At 39.3% G+C, this 27,447-nt stretch overlaps 1 long non-coding RNA gene across 2 annotated transcripts; it reads left to right on the top strand.

Annotated features, from left to right (window-relative positions):
• The first annotated feature begins 158 nt into the window (after nucleotides 1–158).
• Nucleotides 159–7,196, top strand: LOC107801875 (uncharacterized). 2 transcript variants are annotated; one of them, XR_012709565.1, is made up of 3 exons: nucleotides 159–680; nucleotides 1,336–6,444; nucleotides 7,102–7,196. It is a non-coding gene; the product is annotated as an uncharacterized LOC107801875 (long non-coding RNA). The 2 variants fall into 2 exon arrangements; XR_012709564.1 differs by having other exon boundaries at nucleotides 1,336–1,394; nucleotides 6,349–7,190.
• Nucleotides 7,197–27,447: the final 20,251 nt, after the last annotated feature.

Here is a 27,447-nt window from a genome sequence, read left to right as displayed (position 1 = left end):
TAAGTAATTTGTGATAATTTTTAAATTATGTGGGTAATTGATTAATTATCGGGTGACAGGACATTACCCAGTTAACTAATAAGTAGATAATTTTTGGATAAGACTTATAAAATATTAACGTGGCAGCACCTCCTTTTAGCCCTTTGATGACTCTTAGAAAACCTTCATTAGGTGGCAACTACGTTAATAAATCAAGGACACTTCATTCTTTATATTAATATACAATCCCTACAATCAGATAAAAAGTTTGGCACCTTAACAACGAGAGTTCTTAGAAAAGCTACAAAATTTCAACTCTTTCTCTCTTCATAATATTCTACTATTTTGGGTTGTTATTTAGAGTAATGCATACTAAATTCTACACGGATTAGATATTCACGTACAATAATTACCTCCCAAGAGATTGTGAACCTAAAGCTTTGATCTTTTTCTGCCATGAAAGTTAGTAGGCTTCTACAAGGTTGGTTCCTTTCTGACGTTGATTGAATGCACTGTTGGAGCTAGTATTTAACATGGTCTTGGTAATGACATAGTCAAGTGATGAATTAGTTTCTTTGAAACATGAAGCTAGTTTATTGAAACAGGAAGCTGCACATTGTCAAGTTCGGAATAACGTGTTAGAAATTGCCAAAACCACCTATCTATATGTAGGTTGTGATTGATCAAGGGAATCATCTCAGGTATGTTAAGCCCTCCCTTCTTTCTTTTGGCATGATCTTGTCATTACACAATTTTTTTTATGAGCCATAAAGAAAAATTTGTATCCCGAAATTTACGTATATTTGGCTAGTCTCGCAAATTACGTATATTTTCTTAGTTTTGTAAGTTACAATATTATCCTTATTAGGACTTCATATTCAATTGAGTATTTTTTTCTTTCGGTCAAGAGAGCAGAAAGTTTACATATATATAGTATTAAAAGTATTTTCATTACCATCGAGCTATAATCGATGGGCAGGCCCCGATTGGGCAACCTCTGATCAGATTGTAAGTTATATACCGAGCCTATTGTGGCCGATCGCTTATAAGTGAGCCCAGTTGGAGAGATACAGAGCCTAGTATGGCCGAGCGCTTATGAGCGAGCCTACTACGGCAGAGCAGTTATATATATATACCGAGCCTTATAGGGCCGAACAACTATTTTATTTACTATATTAAGAGAGTTGAGTCAGTATCAGCAGGTAAGCATATCTTCAGATTATCTTTGACTTCCAGCTACTTGCAATTATTATATTATCAGTTCAGTTTCAGCTTTCAGTATATTGCCTTACGTACTCAGTACATTATTTCGTACTGACGTCCCTTTTCTGGGGGCGTTGCATTTCATGTGTGCAGGTCAGACAGACAGACGGGTAGGCCTCCACAATAGGTATTGCTCGAGTTCAGCTTGATCGGTAAGCTCCAAGCCTTTCGGAGTTTTTGGGTCTAGAACCTTATGTACATCTTGTGTGTATATATATATATGTTATGAGTAGGTTGGGTAGCTATTCCGATCACAGTATATCCATCAATAGAGGCTTGTAGACATATCCTGTCAATTAGTGCAATATGTTAGGCTTGCAGGTCTTGTATGTATATTTGGTTGGTTTATCAGCTGTAATAGTTATGATGGCCTTGTCGGCCCAGTTATATATTAACAGTTAGTCAGCATTCGTAGTTATCTTGCAATGTGGCCCATGGCCAAAGTATGACATCATATGTTCAGAGTCCCTTAGTTGCAAGTTAGTACCCAAGGATAGCTGAGGCATTGGGTACCAGTCTCGGCCCTAGGTTCAGGGCGTGACAAAAGTGGTATCAGAACAGTTCTGTCCTAGGGAGTCTACAAGTCGCGTCTAGTAGAATCTTTTTTATGGGTGTGTCGTGCACCACAGTTATAAGTATGAGGCTACAGGGCATTTAGGATTGTCACTCTTTCTTCTTACTCTAGATCGTGTGGTAGAGCTCACTTATAAGAATTCACCTTCCGAAATTCTATTTTATTTGTAATACGACGATGCCTACATCCGGAAAGAAGGTTGGAAAGAGAGATAGTTGTAGAAGAGCTGAGTCAGAGGAATCAGATTTTTGTATGACGCCTATGATAAGTAAATATGAGGCCTTCAGCAGATCATGTGCGTACTGAAAGGTGTAAGCCTCTTGATAAGGTGAGCAATATTACCTTAGTATTGCTCGTGTTCCTAGTAGAGCGAGAACGTTAAGCAAACCGACAAGCCAATGAATGAAGCAAGGGGAGCTAAAAGCAAAAGAATATCTTGTCGAAGTTTTCGAAATAAAGTGATAGCCAGAAATGTTAGCAGGAAATAATAAGAGAGTTAATGAAGTATTATGAGTATGATCTGATACATGGATGACAACGGTAGATCAAAAGATGACAATATTACAAAATCTATAGTCAAGTGAATGGAGAAACGAGAAGTGACAGGCCTTAGGACAACAAAAGAGTATAGGACATACAGTCATGTCCTCATTTCGAGAAATAAGTTCACAACTCCAGCGTGATTACCAAGAGGAAAAGTTAGACCCCAGAATAATAGAACTAGTATGGATTGGTGAACAAGATAAACTAAATATGAATTAGGGACTTAGTAATTTGATAATAGTCAGCATCATGAGAATTTCATATCGCGTTCTGGCAATTATAGGACGGACAACAGAAGAAGATTCATGAGAAATTCAGAGAATGGTCATTTAGGAAAACGCTTCCCTAAAGTAAGCAATGTTAGCAAATTTAAGCTTAAGGGACTGTATGTACCAGTTACATTAAGTGTCACCCTTGCGAGTAAGGGAATTGGTCATCCTTGGTACAGAAGGGTTGCCGCAAGGCGAGTAAGGATTATTGATGTTGAGAAACGATGCCAAAGATGAAGAGGTAAAACATCTATAGGTAGATCCTCGTGGCTTCAACTCTTAGTACACCCCTAAAGGGGGGAATAAGGAATGGTGTGGTATTAAGTCAGAATTAAGTGGATCTAGTAACTATGGAATGATAAAGGAAGAAGGCTTCAACCTAAATATAGTAACTCGAAGGAGAAATGGTCATGTAAAACCAGTCTCACAACAAAAATTGTATGCCCTCTAAAAGAAAGTGGCACCTACCGTGGCTAATGAACGGGGAGAAAGATTGAAGGTAATATTCGAGACTATATGAGTTGCAATAAAATTCCGGAATATGTGGGAACTAGGGTGAGTTAAGTATGCAGGCAACAAGGGGCAGAAAGACCAGGAAAAGTAATTGCACGCGTTTAAAGAAAGATGAGATGGAAAGAAAGGAATTATTCAATCAATAATCCAGAGTTAGTACGTTATAGATACACTCAAGATTTTGGGGCATTATCCAGGCAGCATATTTGTTGACAATCATACAGCCATAGAAGACTCTGGTATAAGTTAAAAGAAAGAATTGAGCCCAGGGCATAGACAAAGGATTGAATTGTTAGAAGATTGTATCATGGATATTTCATAACGCCCATGAAAGGCTAAAGAAATAACAAATACCATGAGCCGCAGATTGGAAGATAACTTAAGCCAGCATAAAGGTCGATCAGAAGAAGAGGGAAACTAAAGGGTTACATCAACAAAGTAAATCAGGAATCTGATTATTGGACCCAGAAGTTATAGGAATCATGATTGAGAACATAGCAGAATCACTCTTAATATTAGAGGTGCAAGAGAGATAGCTAATAACTATGTTCTATAACAGTTCCACAATAAAGCTAGTTAGAAAGGTATCAGTTTCATAAGAAGTCAGTATGAAACTCCCACGGGATTGTGTAAACACCAGAGGTGCAAGTATTATAATAAGAGCTTCAAGTTATGGACGTGAATTACACCTAGGTGGAAGGGAGGTCATGAGAGAGATAGAAGATACGATGCGAGATTTTAAGGTAAGTAAGGTAGAGGTGAACAACGTACGAGATAGTCAAGGGCAGAATATCGTGAATAATCCATACTTCGGATAGAAGGCTATAAGCGCGAGGATTCAATATCCAGGAATGATAGCGGCATCGTCAGTAGCGTATCTTCTACTTAGTGATTTCTGGGTATCGAGAGGTCTAGTTAAGAAAGTAAAGAAGAATTAGAGATGATGTGATGTCTCGCTTGATGTTCTAAAATAACACAAGGAAATGCAAGCAAGTTGAAAGAAAGTTATAAATGGATATGTACAGGTCGCAAGCTAAAGTATGGTAAAGCGACAAAGTTTTAAGGAAATATGAGTAAAGATGAGGAAAGGCAAGTGAAAAGGTGACGAGAATGGATAAATCTTTAGGATTAAGCCCATGAAAACAAGAAGAACAGACAGTTTCTCTATGTTATACAAAGCTCACTATAGCTTTAATGAACTCCAAGGAGTCTAAGATTAATAGCATTTAGAAGGAATGAAATGCTGACCTAGTATTAAAATAAAGTGATAATTATGACAGATAAAGGATGACATTTGGGCCTTCGTCTGAATAATGATTTGAAAAAGAAAAAAAAAGGAAAATAGAAAGAGAGAAGGAGAAAAAAATTTTGCTGGCGGCACAAAATCAAGATACCCCCATAAGGTGAATCACATTGAGACACTATGAAATATGATTATGGGGATCACTTCGAATATTCCTTGAGGTAACGTAAGCCCTAGGGGAAAAGTATTACATAAGAAGTTTCAAGTTATCAGTGGTATATTGTAAATCAATATTAAGGTGAATCAACAATGGATGGACAAAAGTCACAAAGTATGAGATGAGATTAAGCCGTCATTCTAAAGATGAGTTGTAATGAGGAAGCATTAAAGGAATTAAATTTATACATATAGAATAAGCAACGAGAGTAAGCTGGGATTTGGTAGCAGACCTCAGCAACAATAAATTAAAGTAAGAGTTATGGCATTAAATTCATACGGATGGCTAAACAGATCTATGCGATGAGATATAGCAATATTTGTGAATTCTACAAAGTATCGAGCAAAGGACTTTAGTATACCTATAGAGGCCCAGAGAGGCATCCTATTAAGCATTGTGTATACAAAGTAAGGTCTAGAGATTGACTGAACAATAAATGGAAAAAGGAAAGATGGAACGCATAAGTGCATTTACAAAGCCAGGGTCATACAAGCTGCATGACAGGAGGTAACAAAAGTTGCAAGATTAGGAAGATTTCGACCACAGGTCATGAGATGAGCAAAAAGACTAAAGGGGGGAATACCCAAGACATTGGACTTATTCACAGAATAGTTGCCTAGATAGCAAGAGGACTATTAAAGTATTCGCAAGAGCTATGGGATATGAGAACGATAAACGCATCAGTCAACATTCGAGGACGAATGTCCCAAAGGGAGGAATGATGTTACACCCCATATTTTCGTACATGAAAATACTCCATAAATAAATTAATGAGAACCTGAAAGTGAGATATCACATCCCGCAGTATTACATTACAGTGATGTCACATTTCGCAATATTAAGTTACAACAATGTTGCACCTTGAAGTATTGTACATTAAAAATTTTGTTTTCAGTTAACCGACGTAGAATCAGGAATGAAATCATCTTGACGTTAACGTACTTACGCTATTTATAACAAGCGATAAATAAGTATTATGAAGGGTAAAGGGGTACACGGATTTAACGAAAACAAGTTTCGTTGGAAGTGGCCAATTTGGAATAAAATACGGGTTGAGCGATAATACCTGATAATTATGAACTAGTACCATTCAAGGTACCATATGACCACGGTAGTATAATATATAAAGTATATATGAAGTATTTTAAAAATAAATAGAATTTTAAGTAATTTGTGATAATTTTTAAATTATGTGGGTAATTGATTAATTACCGGGTGATAGGACATTACCCAGTTAACTAATAAGTAGATAATTTTTGGATAAGACTTATAAAATATTAACGTAGCAGCACCTCCTTTTAGCCCTTTGATGACTCTTAGAAAACCTTCATTAGGTGGCAACTACGTTAATAAATCAAGGACACTTCATTCTTTATATTAATATACAATCCCTACAATCAGATAAAAAGTTTGGCACCTTAACAACGAGAGTTCTTAGAAAAGCTACAAAATTTCAACTCTTTCTCTCTTCATAATATTCTACTATTTTGGGTTGTTATTTAGAGTAATGCATACTGAATTCTACACGGATGAGATATTCACGTACAATAATTACCTCCCTAGAGATTGTGAACCTAAAGCTTTGATCTTTTTCTGCCATGAAAGTTAGTAGGCTTCTTCAAGGTTGCTTCCTTTCTCACGTTAATTGAATGCAATGGTGGAGCTAGTATTTAACATGGTCTTGGTAATGACATAGTCAAGTGATGAATTAGTTTCTTTGAAACATGAAGCTAGTTTATTGAAACAGGAAGCTGCACATTGTCAAGTTCGGAATAACGTGTTAGAAATTGCCAAAACCACCTATCTATATGTAGGTTGTGATTGATCAAGGGAATCATCTCAGGTATGTTAAGGCCCTCCCTTCTTTCTTTTGGCATGATCTTGTCATTACACGATTTTGTTTATGAGCCATAAAGAAAAATTCGTATCCCGAAATTTACGTATATTTGGCTAGTCTCACAAATTACGTATATTTTCTTAGTTTTGTAAGTTACAATATTATCCTTATTGAGACTTCATATTCAATTGAGTATTTTCTTCTTTCGGTCAAGAGAGCAGAAAGTTTACATATATACAGTATTAAAAGTATTTTCATTACCATCGAGCTATAATCGATGGGCAGGCCCCTATTGGGCAACCTCTGATCAGATGGTAAGTTATATACCGAGTCTAATGTGGCCGAGCGCTTATAAGCGAGCCCAGTTGGTCGAGATACAGAGCCTAGTATGGCCGAGCGCTTATGAGCGAGCCTACTACGGCAGAGCAGTTATATATATATACCAAGCCTTATAGGGCCGGACAACTATTTTATTTACTATATTAAGAGAGTTGAGTCAGTATCAGCAGGTAAGCATATCTTCAGATTATCTTTGACTTCCAGCTACTTGCAATTATTATATTATCAGTTCAGTTTCAGCTTTCAGTATATTGCCTTACGTACTCAATATATTATTTCGTACTGACGTCCCTTTTTTGGGGGCACTGCATTTCATGCGTACAGGTCAGACAGACAGACGGGTAGGCCTCCACAATAGGTATTGCCCGAGTTTAGCTTGATTGGTAAGCTCCAAGCCTTTTGGAGTTTTCGGGTCTAGATATATATATATATATGTATGTATGTATGTCTTCGGAGTTGCCGGGTCTAGAGTTTTATGTACATCTTGTGTATATATGTATATATGTTATGAGTAGGTAGGGGCCCTGTTCCGATCACGGTATATCCATCAGTAGAGGCTTGTAGATATATCCTGTCAGTTAGTGCAATATGTTAGGCTTGCAGGTCTTCTATGTATATTTGGTTGGTTTGTCAGCTGTAATAGTTATGATGGCCTTGTCGGCCCAGTTATATATTAACATTTAGTCAGCATTCATAGTTATCTTGCAATGTGGCCCATGGCCAAAGTATGACATCATATGTTCAGAGTCCCTTAGTTGCAAGTTAGTACCCAAGGATAGCTGAGGCACTGGGTGCCAGTCTCGCCCCTAGGTTCGGGGCGTGACATGTTGCTTCATCATCTACCACTAATAATTTGATCTTTCATGTAACACCGCCGCTATGGCTTGCGTCTCATCGGGGACATCTGGAATATTTAGATTGATCCACCTAGGGGTGATACTATACCATACCTCCATAACCGTTTTTCATAGCATCCCAATGTGGTTTACCTTATGTGGGTATTTTAATTATGTACACTTCATGGAATCATTACTCAACCGAAGGCCCAAACATCATCCTTTATCTATCACAATTACACCCTCAGGCAGTATTCCATCTTTTCTAAATGCTAATAGTCTTAGACTCATTTGAGTTCATTCAGGCTATATTGAGCTTTTTATAACTTAGAGAGACCATCAGCTCCTTTGTTTTCACGTGTTTTATCCCAAGGACTTATCCATTGTTGTCACCTTCTCACTTGCCTTCTTCTTATCCTTACTCTTGTCTTTCTAAAACCTTGTTGTTCTATCATACTTTAGCTTGTGATCGATTTCTTTATGCTTTTCTGGAACATCAAGCAAGACATCGCATCGTCTCTAACTCTCCTTTTACTCTCTAATTAAACCTTTCGGTACTTAGAAACCATAGGCTGGAAGGTATGCCACTAATGACGCTGCTATCATTCCTGAATACTGAATCCTAGCACTTCTAGTCTTTTACCTGAAGTATGGACCACTCTCATCCTTCTATACTTGAATATTTCATACGTTGTTCACTTTTACCTTACTTTAAAATATCACCTTACATTCTTCTATCTTTCCTTCATAACCTTCCTCCCACATAGGTATAAATCACATCCACCATTTGAAGCTCTATTATAATACTTGCACCTCTTGTGCCTATATAATCTGGTGGGAGCTCCGTACTGACTTCTTATGAGGCTGGTACTTATTCTAACTGGATTTATCGTAGAGCCGTTATAGAATATAGTTATTGTGCTATCTCTCTTGCACCTCTAATATTAAGAGTGATTCTGTTATGTTTTCAATCATGATTCCTATAAGTTCTGGGTTTAATAATCGGATTTCCTAATTCACTTCATTGATGTAACTCTTTTAGTTTCCTCTTCCTTCTGATCAACCTTTATGTAGGCTTGAGCTATCTTTCGATCTGTGGTTCATGGTATTAGTTATTACCTTAGCCTTTCATGGGCGTTATGGAATATACATGATACAATCTTCTAACAATTCAATCCTTTGTCTATGCCCTGGGCTCAATTTTTTCTCTTAATGTATACCAAAATTTTCTATGGTTGTATATGCTGCATGTATAAAACTCTGAACCCTCAAATGTGTTCATAACATAACCAACTTTGGATCATTGATCGAACAATTCCTTTTGTTCTATCTCAGCTTTCTTTAAACGTGTGCAATTACTTTATCTGGTCTTTCTGCCCCTTGTTTTGTGCATACTTAACTCATCCTAGTTCCCACACATGCCAGAATTTTTGTGCAACTCATATAGTCTCGAATATTACCTTCGATCTTTCTCCCCGATCATTAGCCACGGTAGGTGCCACTTTCTTTTAGAGGGCATACAATTTTTATTGTGAGACTGTTGTTACACGACCATTTTCTCTTTAGGTTGTTGTGCTTAGGTTGAAGCATTCTTCCTTATTTCCTCAGTTAATCTTTCGTTGTAGTAATTAGGGAGAACTCTTGACTCTTTTAAAGCTGTGAGCTTATTACGGACCTTTTTGATGTCCTTACTTGCCTATAATCATCTATAGTTGCTTACTTCCATGCCCTTGTTCTTGTATTGTTGCTTCTGAATTGATATTTTAACTGTTTTCCCAGTGGCACATTCTTTTATCCTCGTAACACTCATACGGTACCTTTAACTACCCCGACTCTTGTTTGAATATATCTCGAGTATTATAACGACATTCTTCGAGGCTGAATTCTCCATGTTGGGTTCTACTATGTTTATCTTATACGATCTGATGACTTGTCTATAACCTCCTGTTTAGCCATAACTGGGATCTTCCTAACCAATTACTAACTACTCATTGGCTCATTCTCATATCAATATTCCTCGTAATCTTTCTTAGGTTATTTCCTTTGTCATAACTTACGTCTCGCACTAGCTCCTTATTTATTAATAACAGCTGGGGAAGGAACCTTTACTTCCTCTCCTTGACATCGTGCTTGCACAATATTCTTGAATCGTAGCGTATCTGTAAGATTTGGATAAGTGTCATCTCATTCCTCTTTCACTTATCGCATTTTTCCCTTATCATTCTATAGTCACTGGAACCACTTAATTCTGACTTAATGCCATATCATATCCCCCCCCCTAGGGGTGTAGAGTTGTAGCCACAAGGATCTACCTATAGATGTTTTACCTCTTTATCTTTGGCGTCTTTTCTCAACATCAATGATCCTTACTTGACTTGCGGCAATCCTTCTGTACCAAGGATGACAAATTCCCTTACTCGCGAGGGTGACACTTAGCGTAACTGGCACATACAGTCTCTTAAGCTTAACTTTGCTCACATTGCTTGCTTTAGGGAAGTGTCTCCCTAAATGACTGAATTCATCATGAATCTTCTTTTGTGGTCCATTCTATTACCACCGGAACGAAATCTGAAATCCCCATGATGTCGAGTATTTTCCAATCATTCAGTCCCTAATTCATATTTAGTTGCCAGCCCATACTGATTTCTATACTCTGGGGATTAACTCTCCCTTCTGGTAGTCGCGTTGGAGTCACAAACTTATTTCTCAATATGAGGATATAACCTTATGGCTTATACTCTTTTGTTGTCTTAAGGCCCATCACCTTTCGTCTCTTTCTTTGTTTGACTATAGGTTCTGTAACACTCTACCATTTTCATCCATGTATCACACCTTATTCATAATGCTTCTTTATCCTTTTCTCATTACTCTGCTGATATTTCTGCATATACCTTTTCTTGTGAAAACTTCAATACGACATTCCTTCGCTAGTAGCTTTCCTTTGCTCCATCCAGTAGCTCTTCAAGTTGCTTAACGTTCTCGCTTTACTAGGGACACGAGCCACACTAAGGTAATATTTATCCCTTCAAGGCTTATAGTGCATGTCTTTGTAGTACTCATATCTGGCTGCACTATTTTAGAGTGCACCATCTAGGTGTCTCATAAAGAGATTTATTAGCACATTTGTAATATTCTTCGGAAATGTCAACTGACGCAATCAATTAATCCACCATATCTTCTTATACTACTTTTGTTAACCCCCATAGGGCATAACTGGAATGGGTGCGACCAAATGTATATACCTCTGTTACTATTGAATATAACTCAAAAAGCTTATGTTCATCTGCCTTAATTATAAACATTGTTAACCTTCATTAACTGGGTACCTCGTACCCTTTTTCACCTTGCTCCTTTTGTTTGCTGAAACTTGTATCTAACTTCCGATTCCTTTTTACCGTAACAGTGAATAAGTATCTTTTCCTAAAAGCTCCTTACCAAGAACCTTACACCTTTTAGTACATGCATGATCTGTTGAAGACCTCACATTTACTAATCATAAGCAAGATGCAAAATCGAGTTCCTCTAACTCAACACTTCCACAGTTATGTCTCTTATCGATCGTCTTTCTGAGTGTAGGCATCGTTTTATTACGAATAGAAGTTCGGGATTTGAATTATTATAAGTAAGCTCTACCACACGATCTAGAGTAAGGAGAAAGAGTGGCAGTCTTAAATGCCATGTAGCCTCCTGCTTATAAGTGTGGTGCACGACACACCCATAAACAAGACTCTACTAGACACGGCTTGTAGACTCCCTAGGATAGAACTGCTCTGATACCACTTTTGTCACGACTCAAACCGATGGGCCATGACGGGCACCCGGTACCTTACTCAACCGAGTACCAGTAACGTATCTTTCTTATTACATCATCATATACACGTGACATATGGGCCTAATAGGCCAACATGATCACTTAAAACTCAAAACATAGGCCGACAAGGCCATACAATCTTTCATGTACACGACATATGTCTACAAGCCTCTAAGATTACATAAATATCATAAAGGTCGGGATAGAGTCATGCCATACCAAACAATATATGTCTAAATCATACTGACCAAACAAGCAACTCCGAAGCAAATGGAGCGCACCAACATCTTCCACTGAGCTGATAGCCTACTTGGAGGGCTCTCAACCTGTCCATCGGGACCTGCGGGCATGAAACGCAGCGTCCCCAGGCAAAAGAAACGTCAGTACAAAATAATGTACTGAGTATGTAATGCAATATATTGAAAGCTGAAACTGAACTGATAATATAATAACTGCAAGTAGCTGGAAGTCAAATATAATCTGAAGATATGCTTACCTGTTGATACTGACTCAACTCTCTCAATATAGTAAGTAAAATAGTTGTTCGGCCCTATAAGGCACGGTATATATATATATATATATAATTGCTTTGCCATAGTAGGCTCGCTCATATGCGCTCGGCCATACTAGGCTTTGTATCTCGACCAACTAGGCTCGCTCATAGGCGTTCGGTCACATTAGGATCAGCATATAACTTACCATCTGATCAAAGGTTGCCCAATAGGGGCCTTCCCATCGATTATAGCTCGATGGTAGTGAAAATACTTTACCACTGTATATATAAACTCTCTGCTCTCTTGACTGGAAGAATGAAATACTCAAATGAATATGAAGTCCCGATAAAGAGAATATTGTAACTTGTGAGACTAGCAAAATATACGTAAATTTCGGGATATGAATTTTTCTTTATGCTTCGTTATCAAACTTGTGTAATGATAAGATCATGCCAAAATGAAGGAAGAGCTTAGCCTTAACATACCTGGAGTAGGGAATATCCGTATGATATCTTTGGAAAAAGTTACACCGTACTTCATTAGAACCGCAAAATTCCTCCGTTGCTAAAATTCTAACAACTCTCGTGGATTTGTTGAAATTATAGAACCATATTGTATCACGTTGCCTTCTTCAACTCAGAATGTTCACGTTCTTGAATTTTGAAAGATTGAAGATGATTTTGCAAAGTTCTATTTTGAAAAACTTTGAAAAAATGACTTTAAAGATTTTAGAGCATTAACTCATGTTCTTGGTTTTGAAAGATTGAAGATGATTTTGCAAAGTTCTGTTTTGAAAGACTTAAAAAATGACTTTAAAGATTTTGGAGCATTAATTTACGTTCTTGAAAGATTTCCAATGAAATTGGTATAGTTTTGTTTAGTCTTTAAGTGAAAGACTTAATTAGTCAAGTCTTGGAAATGGTATCTTCATGACACCTAGCAAGGAATGACTTAGTCATTCCTTGTATCATGGCAAGCTGCCACGTGGGGTTGGGGTGGGATAATTAATCTTTATCCACTTATTAGTTAACTGGGTAATGTTCTGTTATCCGGTAATTAATCAATTACCCGCATAATTAAAAAAATTGCCCCAAATTACTTGCAATTCTACTCATTTTTAATATATTGTATACCTTATACTACCGTGGTCATATGATACCTTTCATGGTACTAGTCCATAAATACCGAGTATTTTAGCTCGGGCCGTATTTTATCCCAAAATACCAAACTTCGACAAAAAATCATTTTCTTTTACTTGCTCCCCCTTTCACCTTCATGAATTTACTAATCACTTGTGAAATAGCATAATCCTTATAATCCCCTAATAATCTTTTCCGTGGACTGATATTAATTACCTTACGATAAATTCAATGTAAAATACTGCAGGGTGCAACATTGTCGTAAATTATTACTATGAAGTGTAAGATCACCGTAATATAATACTACTGGGTGCAAAGGACGTAACACCATCGTAATAAATTACTGTAGAGGGTAACATCATCGTAATATAATACTGTAGAGTATAACATCGACGTAATACTGCGGGGCGTAACAAAATGACTTAATAATATTAAACAATGCAAGAGAAACTAATTTTGATTAATGAAGTTAAGATCTTTATACAATTCCCCAAAAGTGAAAAACGTCAACCCTAGGCTTGCTTGGTTAGAATCTGAGTCGAAAGGTAGATCTTGACTACCCATAACCCCATGAGTCCATATATGTGCATGGTTTAAAAATCCGAGCCTAATTCAACTCTCAAATCTCAAATTTTTATTTCTAAAAACATAGTCAAAAATCCTCAAAATTGCTCTTCAATTCACGTGGATTTGATATTAAATCTCATAAATAATCATGTTATATAATTGAAATTGAGTCAAAATCAGTTACCCAATAGCTTTGTAGAAAAATCTCCTCCTAAAATCGCCTCCCACCAAGTCTAGGTCTCAAAAATGTGATAAAATGAGACTAAGTCCCGAAATCCCAACTTTTTGTTTAGTTACGGATGTTGCAAATGTGAACCTCGCAAATGCGACAATTGCATCGCAAATGCGATGCCTGCTGAACCCTATGGATGTCGCAAATGTGACCCTGACTTTGCATTTGCAAAGTCTTCCCCCTTCGCAAAAACGATCATTTGATCGCAAATGCAGTCGCCCCAGCCTAGGTGCCTAATCGTAAATGCTATCCAAAGTTTGCAAAAGCATATCTTGAAGCCCACCTCAGTCACCTCGCAAATAAGGTGCCCTCCTCGAAAATGTGAGGTCTGCAAATGCGAATAGGATCTCACATTTGCGAGACCTGCAACATCAGCCGAGCACCAACAACTATGAAACATGACCAAACCAATCTGATATGCGTCCGAAACTCACCCGAGACCCCAGAGCTCCACACCAAACATCCACACAAGTCTAAAAATATCATACAAACTTACTCATGCACTCAAACACTAAAATAAAATCTTGAAACATGAATCGGACACTAAAACACATAGGATTCACAATGAAACTCAAGAATCGCTAAAATCACAACCAAGCATCTGATTCCTATAAAACAAACTTGGAATGACGCCAAACTTGGCAAGCAAGTTCCAAATGAAAAAACGGACATATTCCAAGTCCCAAAACCAAAGACTGAACCTGATAGCCATAAAGTCAAACCATGGTCAAACATAGGTAATTTGTAAACCTTCAAATTGCCAACTTTCGGCAAAAAGAGCCAATTTGACCTAGGAAACTCCGAATCTAATTTCGGGCATACGCCTAAATCCAATATCATCATAAAAACCTATTGGGACCATGAAAACATTGTTCCAGGGTTGTTTTTACAATAGTCAAACCTCGGTCAATATTTTTAACTTAAGCTTCCAAACTAAGAACCAATTGATCTAATACAAACCGAAACCTTCCCAAAATGAAACCAACCATCCCCGCAAGTCATAATACGTCAAATACACATACGGGAAGCTTCAAAAGGGGGAGCGGGTATCAAATACAAAAAATAACCAGTCGGGTAGTTACATTCTCCCCCTATTAAACAAACGTTCGCCCTCGAACAAGTATAGTGACATACCTGAAGTACCAAAAAGATAAGGATAATGGCTCTATATATCATGCTCGGTCTCCCAAGTTGCCTCCTTGAGCGGTTGGCCTCTCTATTGAACCTTCACCGATGCAATGCTCTTTGACCTCAACTTTTGGACTTGTCTGTCTGAAATAGCCATCGGCTCCTCAACATAGGTCAAATCCTTTTCCAATTACACCGAGTTGAAATCTAACACATATGATGGATCACCATAATACTTCCGGATCATGGATGCATGGAACACTGGGTGAACTCTCGATAAGTTGGGTGGTCATGCAAGTTTGTAGGCCACCTCACCCACTCTCTCAAGAATCTCAAAAGGACCAATATATTGAGGGCTCAACTTGCCCTTCTTCACGTACCTCATCACACCTTTCATGGGTGAAACTTTGAGCAGAAACATCTCACCCACCATGAATGCCACATCACGAGCCCTCCTATTAGCATAACTCTTCTGCCTAGAGTGCATTGTATGAAAGTGATCTTAAATCAACTTTACCTTTTCCAAAGCATCACGAACCAAATCAGTTCCCAAAAAAACTAGCCTCCCCAGGCTCAAACTAACCAACAAGAGAACGACATCACCTCCCATATACGACCTTGTACGAAGCCATCTAAATATTCAACTGATAGTTGTTGTTGTAGGAAAACTCTTCTAGCAACATGAACGTTGAAATAAATAAAACAAGCACATAACATGTCCTCCATAATCTTAATAGTGGGCTCGTACTACCCACCTATTTGTAGATGAAATGTGTGAGCACGTGATTTTTGCCCTATATATGAATAATTCCCAAAATCCCAAACAAAATAATTTTTCTTTTTTTTTAACAATTTTTGTGCATTTTGGTGTCATCTTCTGATAATTGTTGCATTTATTTGCGCGTGTTAATTTTTATATAATACAAAAATACGCATTTTTCTGCACTTAGGATTTAATTTTATACTTTAGCATTAATTAGGGATTAACCTGTTTTGGAATAGGATATGAAAAAAATGACAAAAATAGTTTACTTTAGCGTTTTATTATTTTAATTGAGAAACAGTCGCAAATAGTTATTAAGTTAATTTTAGGCATTAATTGGTTTTAGCTTAATTGTTAGTTTAATTTCACATATTTGACAAAAATCAGAAAATAAATACAAAAAATATATACAAGATTGCAAAAAGAAAAATGGAAAATATAATGGAAGTGGTCTTGTTTGAGACTTAAAATTTGGGCCATTTCTGCATGTACTCCGTTGGCCTAAATGCCTCAAAGCACCGATTCAGTCCAGCCCAAATTCCCCAACCCAATCCGGTTCATAGCAAGTCCAAACGACGTCGTTTCGGGGTCCTTGGATCAGGACCGTTGGATCTCATCAATCCAACGGTCCGGAACTAACTAGGTTTCCAGTATATAAGTGTCCAAACCGTTCCCCCCCCCCACCCTCATTTCCATCGTCTTCTTCACCCTACCCTTTCTCCCCCAAACCCTAATCCGCGCCACCCTAAAATTCCTTGTCGGCGGTGAACGCGAACTACGTCGTTCACCCTGAAATTAACACCATGGGCTCCCCTCACCCTTCTCTTTCTATTACACACGTTGGTTTGCCTCGAATAAGGCCGGAACTCTTCGAATCTTGATTTGAAGTTTTCCGGCCAGGTGACAGTTTGTCCGAATCAGCCCAAAATCACACCCTACAACCCCAGCCCTTCCTCAACACTAATCTGTGGTTGTTTTCTTTCAAATCACCATGAAACGACCCACATCTTAGATCTAAGAATTGCTGGCCAAACCCTAAAATCAAATCCTTTTGATTTCGAACCGTAGAACCCTTAACCATGTGTTCTCGTGTAAGAACACATGGTTAGGGATGTTACGCGTCAAAAATCTGAAAGGATTCATATGTTTATGACTGGCCGGAACCCCTTTTGCCTTTGTGAGTTTTTCTTTTTTTTTTACTGCTTCTTTTGCTAGCATGATTAAAATATTGTTTGCAGTCGTTGTTTCATTATTGTTCTGTTAATTTTCTGGTTTAATTGTGTTAGTTTAGGTCCTGTTAATTACTGTTGATTCTGAGCTTGTTAGTTGGTTGAATGATTATAAGTTCATGATTTAATAATTGGTTTTAAGTTCATTTAGTGCTAATCGTGGTAGCTTAAGCTCAGTTTAATTTCATTGTTTGAGTTGGTTAATTGACCAGAATTGGTTCAGTCAGTCTGATTAGTTGGTTTCTGATTGCTAGTTGATTAATTTTAGTTAGTTTCTGATTGCTAGCTGATTAATTTTAGTTAGTTTCAGACTGGGCTAGGGTATTGGGTATAGTTGTTAAGGATAAGGGTAGGTTCAGTGATTCTGGAAGGCTTTCAAGGGAAATCCGGGTATGGAAAAGGGTAGTTCTGATAGGAATAGTAATATCAAAGTATAGGGAAGGGCAGTGTAGGTATTGTATGGGTAGAGGAATGCCTTAGGGCCTTCTAGAATGGGGTTCAAGTGTAAGTTTTAATAATTGTACTGCAGTTACTTGTTTAGCAAGATAAAAATAGAGGGACCAAAGTGAAAATAGAGAGGGACTAATTAGAAAATCAGAACCTAGTTTATTCTCTTTGGGAATTGCCTATAAAAGGGCATAAGATGCCTTGGGAAAGGGGGTCTGCTCTATCTTCTGCCTTGAGCCCTAAGTTTTAATTTGAGCTTTCATTTTTATTCAGTTAGCATTTCAATTCTGAGGGTATTCAGAGAATAAAAACATCAAAATATGGAGATCTGAAACAGTTTCAGAGTCTCATTACTAGTTTTGGACTTCAGCTGTGAGGGACAGGGGTATGTTAGACTGATCTGTGGGGAATTGGCTTATATTTCTGATTTTCGAAGTAATCTGTCTGTGTTTCTGTGGTATAACATTGCTGGGTTTGTTGCTATTGCTGTTCAAAGTACCTGACTCCTCACCTTTTCTCTATTTTACATTCCAATTTCCAGGTACATTTCCCTGAATCTCACTGATGTATGTTCGTTGAAGTTGAAATGAAATGTTCCAAGGTCTGTTATTCAACTGAAAGTAGCCTGTATCTTTAATGATAGTAATAGTGTAGTCTCATGTTATGTAAATGGCAGAATATGTATAATTAAACTTGTTCGGTAGGGTAGATTACATGTTGAATGATGCGTAGTTTAGAACTGTTGAATTGGACATTTGAACAAGCTTTGAGCCTGGGCCTGGGCCTGGGCTAATCAGAAAATTCGTGTGAGTCCCATTAGTCATCAGAAGCAATTAGACTTGTGTACATGACATGAGAATTCATAAGCAAATTTGATGACATTTAGCTTAGTCATTGGTATCTTGTCATTATAGTGTAATAGAAGGTTTGCTTTTACGATTCTGAAATCGTTTGGAAGATCATAATTATGGTAAGTAGATTGGTATAGAAATCAGTTGGAAATCTTGAAGCAAACTCATTCATCATTGACTTAGTTCATTAAGAACAGCAGGTCATGATAGGCAATGTGTAGGATAGATCATTTAGGGATTCTAAGAATTCACGTTTTTTCAGTATAAGGATTCATGGATATTTTATTAATTGTTACAATAGAAATAAACCTATCTTCGTTGGGCCGTTCGGATCACACTAAGGCATGGGCAGGCCCAATTCTCCTTTAAATTTGGTCCTTATTTTACTTCATTGCAATCCATTTCCAAATTAACTAGTCTTTTAGAGGCATACAAATAAGTAGAAAATCGTAGCTATTTCGGAATTGCTACTAACCTTGCCGGAATAAATCACATGCGCGGACTGTCAACAATGGGCTACTAAAATGATTAGAAATTGGGATGTCCATTTAGCAAATTCCATGGTCCTCTTTAAAATCATATTACATTAGAATCTTTGAGTTCGATTTAATTGAATAAACCTTCTTAAACTCGGGTGCGCATTGATGCGACCCAAATCCAAATCTCGATGAAGCCGAAATGCGTCGATAACCGCGGGTGCATTGATTGCGATGTGGTTCGAAACACGTTTCGCGACATCGTAATTCTTAAAAATAAATAATGATAGAAAAGAGGTTCACAAATTGAGACGAGCCTCACCGCACAAAAATAAATAAATGTGGGGCCCTCAATAAATAATTATCGAAATAATTAGAATTTGGGATGGCCGTTTAGCGAACTTCATGGTTTTTTTTCCAAAATAATACTACGTTAGCGTCTTTAGGCACGATTTAATTAAATTAATTTCTTAAACTCGGGTGCGCATTGATGCGACCCAAATCCAAATCTCGATGAAGTCGAAAAGTGTCAACAACCACGGGTGTATCGATTGTGACGTGGTTCGAAACGCATTTTCACGACGTCGCAATTCTTTTAAAATAAATAATGATAAAAAGTGGTTTACGAATAAACAGCACATAAGCTAGCATGTATTAAAATCAGATAAAATCAAATACAACAGTTAAGCGACCATGCTAGAACCACGGAGCTCGGGAATGCCTAACACCTTCTCCCGGGTTAACAGAATTCCTTACTCGGATTTCTGGTTCGCGGACTGTTAACAGAGTCATGAATTTCCTCGGTTCGGGATTCAACCGGTGACTTGGGACACCATTAATCTCTCAAGTGGAGACTCTGAATCATTAATAATTAAATCCTGTTCCGATTGTCCTTTAAATGGAAAAACTCCTTTACGCCCTTCCGGGGGTGTAGGTGAAAAAGGAGGTGTGACAGCTCTGGCGACTCAGCTGGGGAACGAACCCAGAATCTCTGGTTCAGGGTTCAGAATTCGAGCTTAGAAAAATTGTTGTATTTAATCATATCTGATTTTCCTACATGTTTTATGCTAATTGTGTTAAATGTTACCGCTTTGATATTGTCTGAACTGTACATAAATTGTGCCGACACCCTTCTCTCTTCACCTCCGGGGATGTACTTACTGGTTGAGACTCCCCATTCTGTTAGTGTCATACCCTGAAATAAGAAAGAGGTCGGACAAGTTACGAAGCCGGATGGCCTTTTGGTTCCCGGTAAGTTGCCCCATCCTCGACTCGAGTTGTCCGCCCGGGTACACAGTCTAGTACACTGACCCAGGTTTTGAATATAGAATAACGCGACTTCATGTCGGATCCCTAGTAGGAATGCTTATTTGCATCACGTTGCATTTGACTTAGGGGACTCAACACAGGGGTTGGGTCCGTCTAGGACTAGCAACCTGAAATGAAAAGACCATTCTGATGCATCCTACTTGCTCTGTACATATATTTGTTTCGAATTTGCATGTTGACCGGTTTCTGAATCTCGGGAATGTTGGAAAATTGAGGGAAAAAAAGAGAGAAAAAAAGAAGAGAAATAATATATCCGTTAGGGAGTTAATTGATTATTTCAGAAATAAAAATCAATGACCAATTACTGGCGAAACTCTGCCGAAATTTTGAGAAAGAGAAAAAAAAGAAGGAAAATGTTTTATTTTCGTTTTACTAAAAAAAATAGAAAAGAAAAAAAGAAGTCTTTTATTTTAGTTTGGAAAAATAGATTGTTTTTTGTTGAAAATGGAAAATCGTTATTTTGTCTTGTTTTCAAAAATAGAAAAGGAAAATAGTTTGTCTTGCCATGAAAAATAAAAATGGAAAAAGAGTCATGTTTTAAAATAGTTCGGTTAATTTGCCCGAACTACGCATGGTTTGATTCTCACAGGGCGTGAGATACGTAGGCAACCCTCATCGGGTCCAACCTCCCCTTTGCAAAAATAACCAAAAAAATATCAAAATTTTAATTTTTGTCTCAAATAAACCAGGTGATGCCGTTTTTGCCAAAAATAGCCAAATGTTCCCAAACGGGACGCCGGAAGGCTGACTTTGCAAAAAAAAAAAATATAGGGGCTGAAAATATATGAGAATTGAGTTCTTCATTTGAAAATATAGGGGTAATTTTGAGTCGATAATATAGATAGTTTTTGTGAGTTAAATAAAAGTTTTCTTTTTGCTTAAACGCTTTAATAAATGTGCAGGATGAGCACGATGGTAAATGAGCCTTTTTCAATAATGACCAAAATCCCTTTTGAGCTGCAATTATGGTGGAATGATTTGGGCAAAGAAGGGCAAGACGAAGTGAGAAAATATTTGAAAGACCTTCCGGATTTATTAAACATTCAGCCTCGGGGGGATATCATCAGGGCATTGGTCGCCCATTGGGATTCGGCACATAATGTGTTTCATTTTTCAGACTTTGAACTCACCCCAACATTGGAAGAAATAGCGGGGTACATTGGAAGTGACCAAGCTCCATTGAGATTCAAATACTTGATTGCTCCTAGGGCCATTACCATACACCGATTCCTGGATTCCTTGAAAATACCCCGAACAGTTCATCATCCAGATTTTGCAAAGGGTTTCTGCAGTTTCCGCTTCATGTATGATAGATATGGCCATGTGGGCGGGTTCAATAATCCAGACTTTAAGCTGTGCAGCAGAAATAGCCGACAAAAATGGGAGGAAAACAGACGAGTGGCATTTATGATAGCTTTTTTGGGTCTCGTAATATTCCCAAAGAAAGATGGTAATATTGATTTAAAAGTAGCAGGCGTCATCGGTACCTTGCAAACCATGGGGAAAAGCACTTTAGCACCTATGATTGTGGCTGATATCTTCAGGACTCTCACTGCGTGCAAAGCTGGGGGCAAATTTTTTTAGGGATGTAACTTATTGTTACAAATGTGGTTGACTGAGCATTTGTGCCCGCGCTCTCAATTATTGAGTTATGGTTCGGCTGAGAAAACTTGTATAGGAGAATTTTGTACGAGAATCAAAGGGGATAATCTACCTGAAGGAGTCACGGCTTAGCATTATTATTTCGAAACCTCAAGGCTAGCCAAATACAGTGGGTGCTTGGATGGTTGTCTGTCGAGGAAGTCATATATATGCCAGCAGCCCGACCGCATTTTTTGTTGATGGGACTCAAAAGCATACAGCCTTATGCACCATATCGGGTTCTGAGGCAACTCGGTAGATATCAAGTAGTACCGAGAGATGACGATTTGAGTACCCAAGTGGTCGAAATTAGTCCTGACGGTCGATTCCCCGAGGATAAGGTTCGTTAAATTTGGAGTGAGTGTCAATATCTGATGGCAAACACTTGTGCGTCTGATAGGGTCAAAGGGGAAATTGCTCCAGGGTATCACGAGTGGTTCAGAGGTGACGTAGCATATGGGAGACCGGCTAAAAGACCTCATCTCGAAGATTTCGCCAAGTCGTCCCAAGAGCAGTGGGATTGGTTAGCAAAGGAAGAAAGCTATCGAGTTGAGATTGGTAAATTAAAGCAACAAGTCGAGAGTCTGAAATTCGAGAACAGTGTACAGGTTGCCGCGGATCAAGGTGAAAAGAATAGACTAGCCAGAGAAAATGACGCTCTTAAGGTCCAAATCCGACAGTTGAAGATAACCATCGATAAGCAACCGAGGAGCCGATCCGATGAACAATTGGTAAAACGATTAGAAAGCGAAGTCAGAGAGTGGCGGGATGAGTTAGGAAAATCTGAAAAGGCCATGGCAGAACTTAAAGCACAGTAGGCGACAAGAACGGAAGAGCGTCGCCAATACTTGAATCAGTTGAAAAGGGACCATGAGAAAATTGTTGCCAATTTAAAGAGAAAAGTAGTTGCCCTTGAGGGTAAAGCGGTTAGGCAGGCTAGAGACTTTGAAACTGAAAGCGGACATTGTTACAACTTGTTGGCCCAAATGGAGGCAGAAGTGCAACAGCTGCAAGACCAGCACTTGCAAGACTCCCGAGCTTTAAAGACGTGCAGCGATCAGATAAGACGCTTGCTCATAGAAAAGAAGCAAACAAAAGACAAGATTAGAGCCATTGCTCATGCTATTGTCAGGAGATGTCGGGTTTGTGAAGACATGACCCGTACTACGTTTATCTCAGCAGTGATGATCTATGTGAAGCGAACCATGAATGAGTTAGAGCAGCTTGAAAGGGATTTGGATCCTAGACCCGCGGCGAGGCCGAACGACGCCCCGCGGATACCTAAGTTTGAAGCACTAGAATATGCATAGTCTGTGTCTGTGAGTGTCTACCATTTCGAGTCAGTCTTTTGTACGTCCATTATCTTTCTGGATTGAGTATGTTTGCAGGCTTAGAGTTTTTGGTTTGCTTTCAGATTGCGTTTGTTAGTTTCTTTCCAAAACAAAAGATGTCGAGTTTGTAAGAGTCTGTTTATTAATGAAAGTTGAGCATTTTATTTCCACCCTTATTTTTACATTTATCTTCACGAACTACGCTTGGTCTGATTCGTGCGGGGTCACGATACGTAGGCAATCTCCATAGGATTCGACCATAACCAAAAGGAAAACAAAAAGAATGAAAAGGTAAATATAAAGAAAACCAAGGAAAAGAGAAAGAAAGAAAAGAGAAGAAAAACACGTGAGAGAAAAGAAAAAGCACAAGAGAGGGATAAGGCGAAGGGAAGAAAAACAAAACAAGGAATGAAATGCCGGGATGACGCATGCAATCGAGCAAACGCATAATAGAAAGGAATAACTGTATAAGTGCATTCATGCCAACGTGTGGTTGTTAAATCTGTTAAAACCTAATCACTAACAAAGTGGTTGTCTAAATGTGTGAGTCCAGGTAGGTGGTTAGTTGATTGGCAATTCTGGCAACTCATCCATACAACACCCGGTCGAAAGATCAAGTAAAAATGACAGGGCAGGATTCGGAAATCAGCATCGTAGACCCTTCGAATGAGGTTGAGGTAATAGATGTGGGTGCTATGAAAGAAGAGATGAGGAAATTAAAAGCACAAATGGCTGAAATGCATCAGGCATGGTCGCAGGGACACCCAGCACCACTATATCCTGCCAACCCATCTTACATCCCACCCTTGGCTCAAGCTCAGGAGCCTACCACTCCTCACGCATCTTCAGCCTTCCCCTATCAGGCCCAGGGTTATGGTACCACGTCATACGCCCCCCCAGCTCCACCCTCTAAACAGAACCCTCCACCGCCTATGGTTCCCGTCTTTGTGGCACCTCCCCCAGCTCCACTACATAGATCATCCAGTGAGCCGCTATTCCAAGCTCACGACACCCAATATTACCCTCCCGAACCCACTTTCAAAGCGCCTGAGCCATATACCTACTCTCCCCATTTTGAAATCCCGGGAGAAGTTGAGAAACCGGTTAAGAATGTAGAGCAAGAGGAAGTGATTCATAAATTCAAAAGCCTGGAGCAATCCTTCAGGAACATGCATGGTTTAGGAAACCAAGTTAGCGTCGCATACAAAGATTTGTGCCCTTTTCCTGATGTACAGTTGCCTGCGGGGTTTAAAATGCCGAAGTTTGACTTGTATGAGGGGCACGGTGACCCAGTAGCCCATCTGCGTGGTTTCTGTAGCAAAATGATAGGTGCCGGGGGAAAGGATGAGTTGTTGATAGCATATTTCGGGCAAAGCCTGAGCGGGTCAGCGCTAGAATGGTACACGAGGCAAGACCCCGGCTGATGGTATACATGGGATGATTTGGCCCAGGCATTCATTGGCCATTTTCAATATAACCTCGAGATAGTCCCTGATCGTCTGTCATTGTTGAAACTAGAAAAGAAGCCTGGGGAAAGTTTTAGAGAGTTTGGTTTTTCGCTGGAGGGAACAAGCTGCAAGGGTTGATCCTCCCATGAGGGAGAATGAGATGGTAGATTACTTCTTGCAAACATTGGAACCTACCTATTTTGGTCATCTAGTGACATCTGTCGGAAAGTCGTTTAATGAAGTGGTAAAGATGGGAGCCATGATTGAAGAAGGGTTGAAATCTAACAAGATCTTGAGCTACTCAGCATTGAAAGCAACCACCCAGGCCATCCAAAGCGGTACTGGTGGTGTGCTGGGAAAGAAGAAGAAAGAAGAAGTTTCTACAGTTGAAGCTAATGCTTGGTCCAGGCACAATAACCCTCCACTCTACTACAACCAACCCAGACCCCCACCACCCAAATTACCAATATACCCCATATGGCCCACCGCAACACTATTATCCACCACCAGAACCACACTTTTCTATTCACCACGCCCAGACCTACACTCAGCCCCTGGTGCACTCGCAATGGCGTGCACCGAACCCCCAAAACACACATCCACCCCCACAAAACACCTATCCACCGCCCAGGGCAAACAGACCAGGAACCAGCTTCCGCCCAAACCAAGCTTTTAGAAGTGAGAAAGCCCCAAACAGAAAAACCTTTACTTCGCTAGGAGAATCTTACACTGCCCTCTTCCACAAACTGAAACAGTTGGGGATGTTGACCCCAATTGAATCCAAAACACCAAACCCCCTTCCCAGAAACCTGGACCATTCTATTAGCTGCGAGTACTGCTCAGGGATGCCGGGGCACGATACTGAAAAATGTTGGAAATTGAAAAACGCAATACAAGAGCTCATTGATAATCATCGTATTGAGGTACAGGCTCCAGAGACCCCGAACATCAATCAAAATCTGTTACCAGCACATTATGAGGCCAACATGATCAAACTGATACATAAGGGGGAAAAACCTAAGAAACCTTCGCAGGTGGTTATGGTGATTCGTTCTACGGAAGCCAAAGAAAAGACGGTGAGTGCAAGGCTAGTGGTTCAGTTAAAAGCAATAAAAGACAAGCCAGTGTTAGTAATGGGGAAGGGACCGTTGGTGGTCAAGGAAAAGTAGGAGCCAGTCAAGATAGTGGTGCCAGGGTCAGTATCAGCGCCCGTGGTAGTTGTGAATGGAGCTTATGTAGAACCAGTTGTCATAAAACCGGTAGTCCAGTTACCCATGGTTGATAGCAAAGTCGTACCGTGGAAATATGACAAGGTAGTGGTGACATACAAAGGAAAGGAAATTAAGGAAGAGAGTTGTGAAGCAGAAGGACTAACCCGGTCGAGACGTTGTTTCGCTCTCGAAGAGTTGAGAAAGGCTAAGGGCGCAAAAGACAATCCAGTGCCGGTTAAAAAGGCTGTAACGGAAGAAGAGGCAGAAGAGTTTCTGAAAAAGATGAAAGTACAAGATTATTCCATTGTTGAACAACTGAGAAAAACACAGGCCCAAATCTCGTTGTTGTCGTTATTAATTCATTCTGATGAGCACTGCCGAGCTTTAATGAAGATATTGAATGAGGCTCATGTGCCTGACAAAATTTTAGTGAACCATTTAGAGACAATTGCCAACAAGATCTTTGAAGTGAACATGGTAGCATTTTCTGATGATGAATTGCCTATGGAAGGCACAAAACACAACAAGGCTCTGTATTTGACGGTCAAATGTGAAGGTTCAATGGTTACTCAGGCACTAATCGATAATGGGTCGAGCGCTAATATTTGCACGTTATCCACATTGAACAAGTTAAAGATTGATGAGGATAGAATCCGAAAAAATAGCATTTGTGTTCGAGGGTTCGACGGAGGAGGAACAAACACGGTAGGGGACATTGTACTCGAGTTGACTATTGGCCCAGTCGAGTTCACAATGGAATTTCAGGTGTTGGATGCTGCAATGTCCTATAATCTGTTGCTGGGTCGACCATGGATTCATGCGGCCAAAGCCGTGCCCTCCACGCTGCACCAAATGGTCAAATTCGAGTGGGACAGACAAGAAATTGTGTTACATGGGGAAGATCCCTCATGCGCCATGAATGATGCCCTTGTACCCTTTATAGAGACTGAAGATGATAGGGGGCCATGGGTTTATCAGGTCTTTGACACGGTTCCGATAAGTAGGGTGCCCGAAGGTAAAAGCATGTCATGTCCCAGGATGCCAGCTGCGACCGTCATGGTAGTGTCGGAAATGCTGAATAACGGATTCGTGCCCGGGAAAGGTTTAGGGGTCGAGCTTTAGAGCATTACTCAACCTGTGTCTTTGCCCAAAAATCTGGACACCTCTGGGTTAGGGTTCAAGCCAACAGCGGCAGATGTCAGAAGGGCCCGTAAATTGAAGAAGAAAGCTTGGGTGCTTCCTAAACCAATCCCTCGATTGTCTAGGTCCTTCGTCAGGCCGGGTATCTAGAAACAGTCATTGGCAAAGATGTCAGGTTCGTTAATTGGGGCAGAGGGGAATTTGGATAAGGTGTTCGAGAGAGTATTTGCTGAAGTAAACATGGTTGAGGCCGGAGAAGGGTCAAGCGGAGCAGACATACAATACATCGGACCACATGCTAACATCAACAATTGGGAAGCTACTCCTCTTCCAGTTCGGAGGGAGTCGTGGTAGTGGGTTTTGTTTTCCTTTTTATCACCTGGATTATTCCAGGGTTTGTAATCCAGTTGCTATGTTCCGTCCGTTTGGATGATTTAAAACCTTGTTGTCTTTACGTTTAATAAAATGCAATTTTTTTCGTCCCTAATTCTCTTTCCATTTTCTTTTCTTTTCTTTGTACAATTCTTTTTATGCTGATATCAATGACATGACATGCATGAGGAATCTGCGGCCCAGTTTTAAAAGCCAATCTAGTTC

Source organism: Nicotiana tabacum, chromosome 5 (assembly GCF_000715075.1).
Source record: "Nicotiana tabacum cultivar K326 chromosome 5, ASM71507v2, whole genome shotgun sequence".
Lineage (NCBI taxonomy): Eukaryota > Viridiplantae > Streptophyta > Magnoliopsida > Solanales > Solanaceae > Nicotiana > Nicotiana tabacum.
The sequence above is the reverse complement of the archived record's forward strand: the minus strand, read 5'-3'. Positions and strand labels throughout refer to the sequence as shown.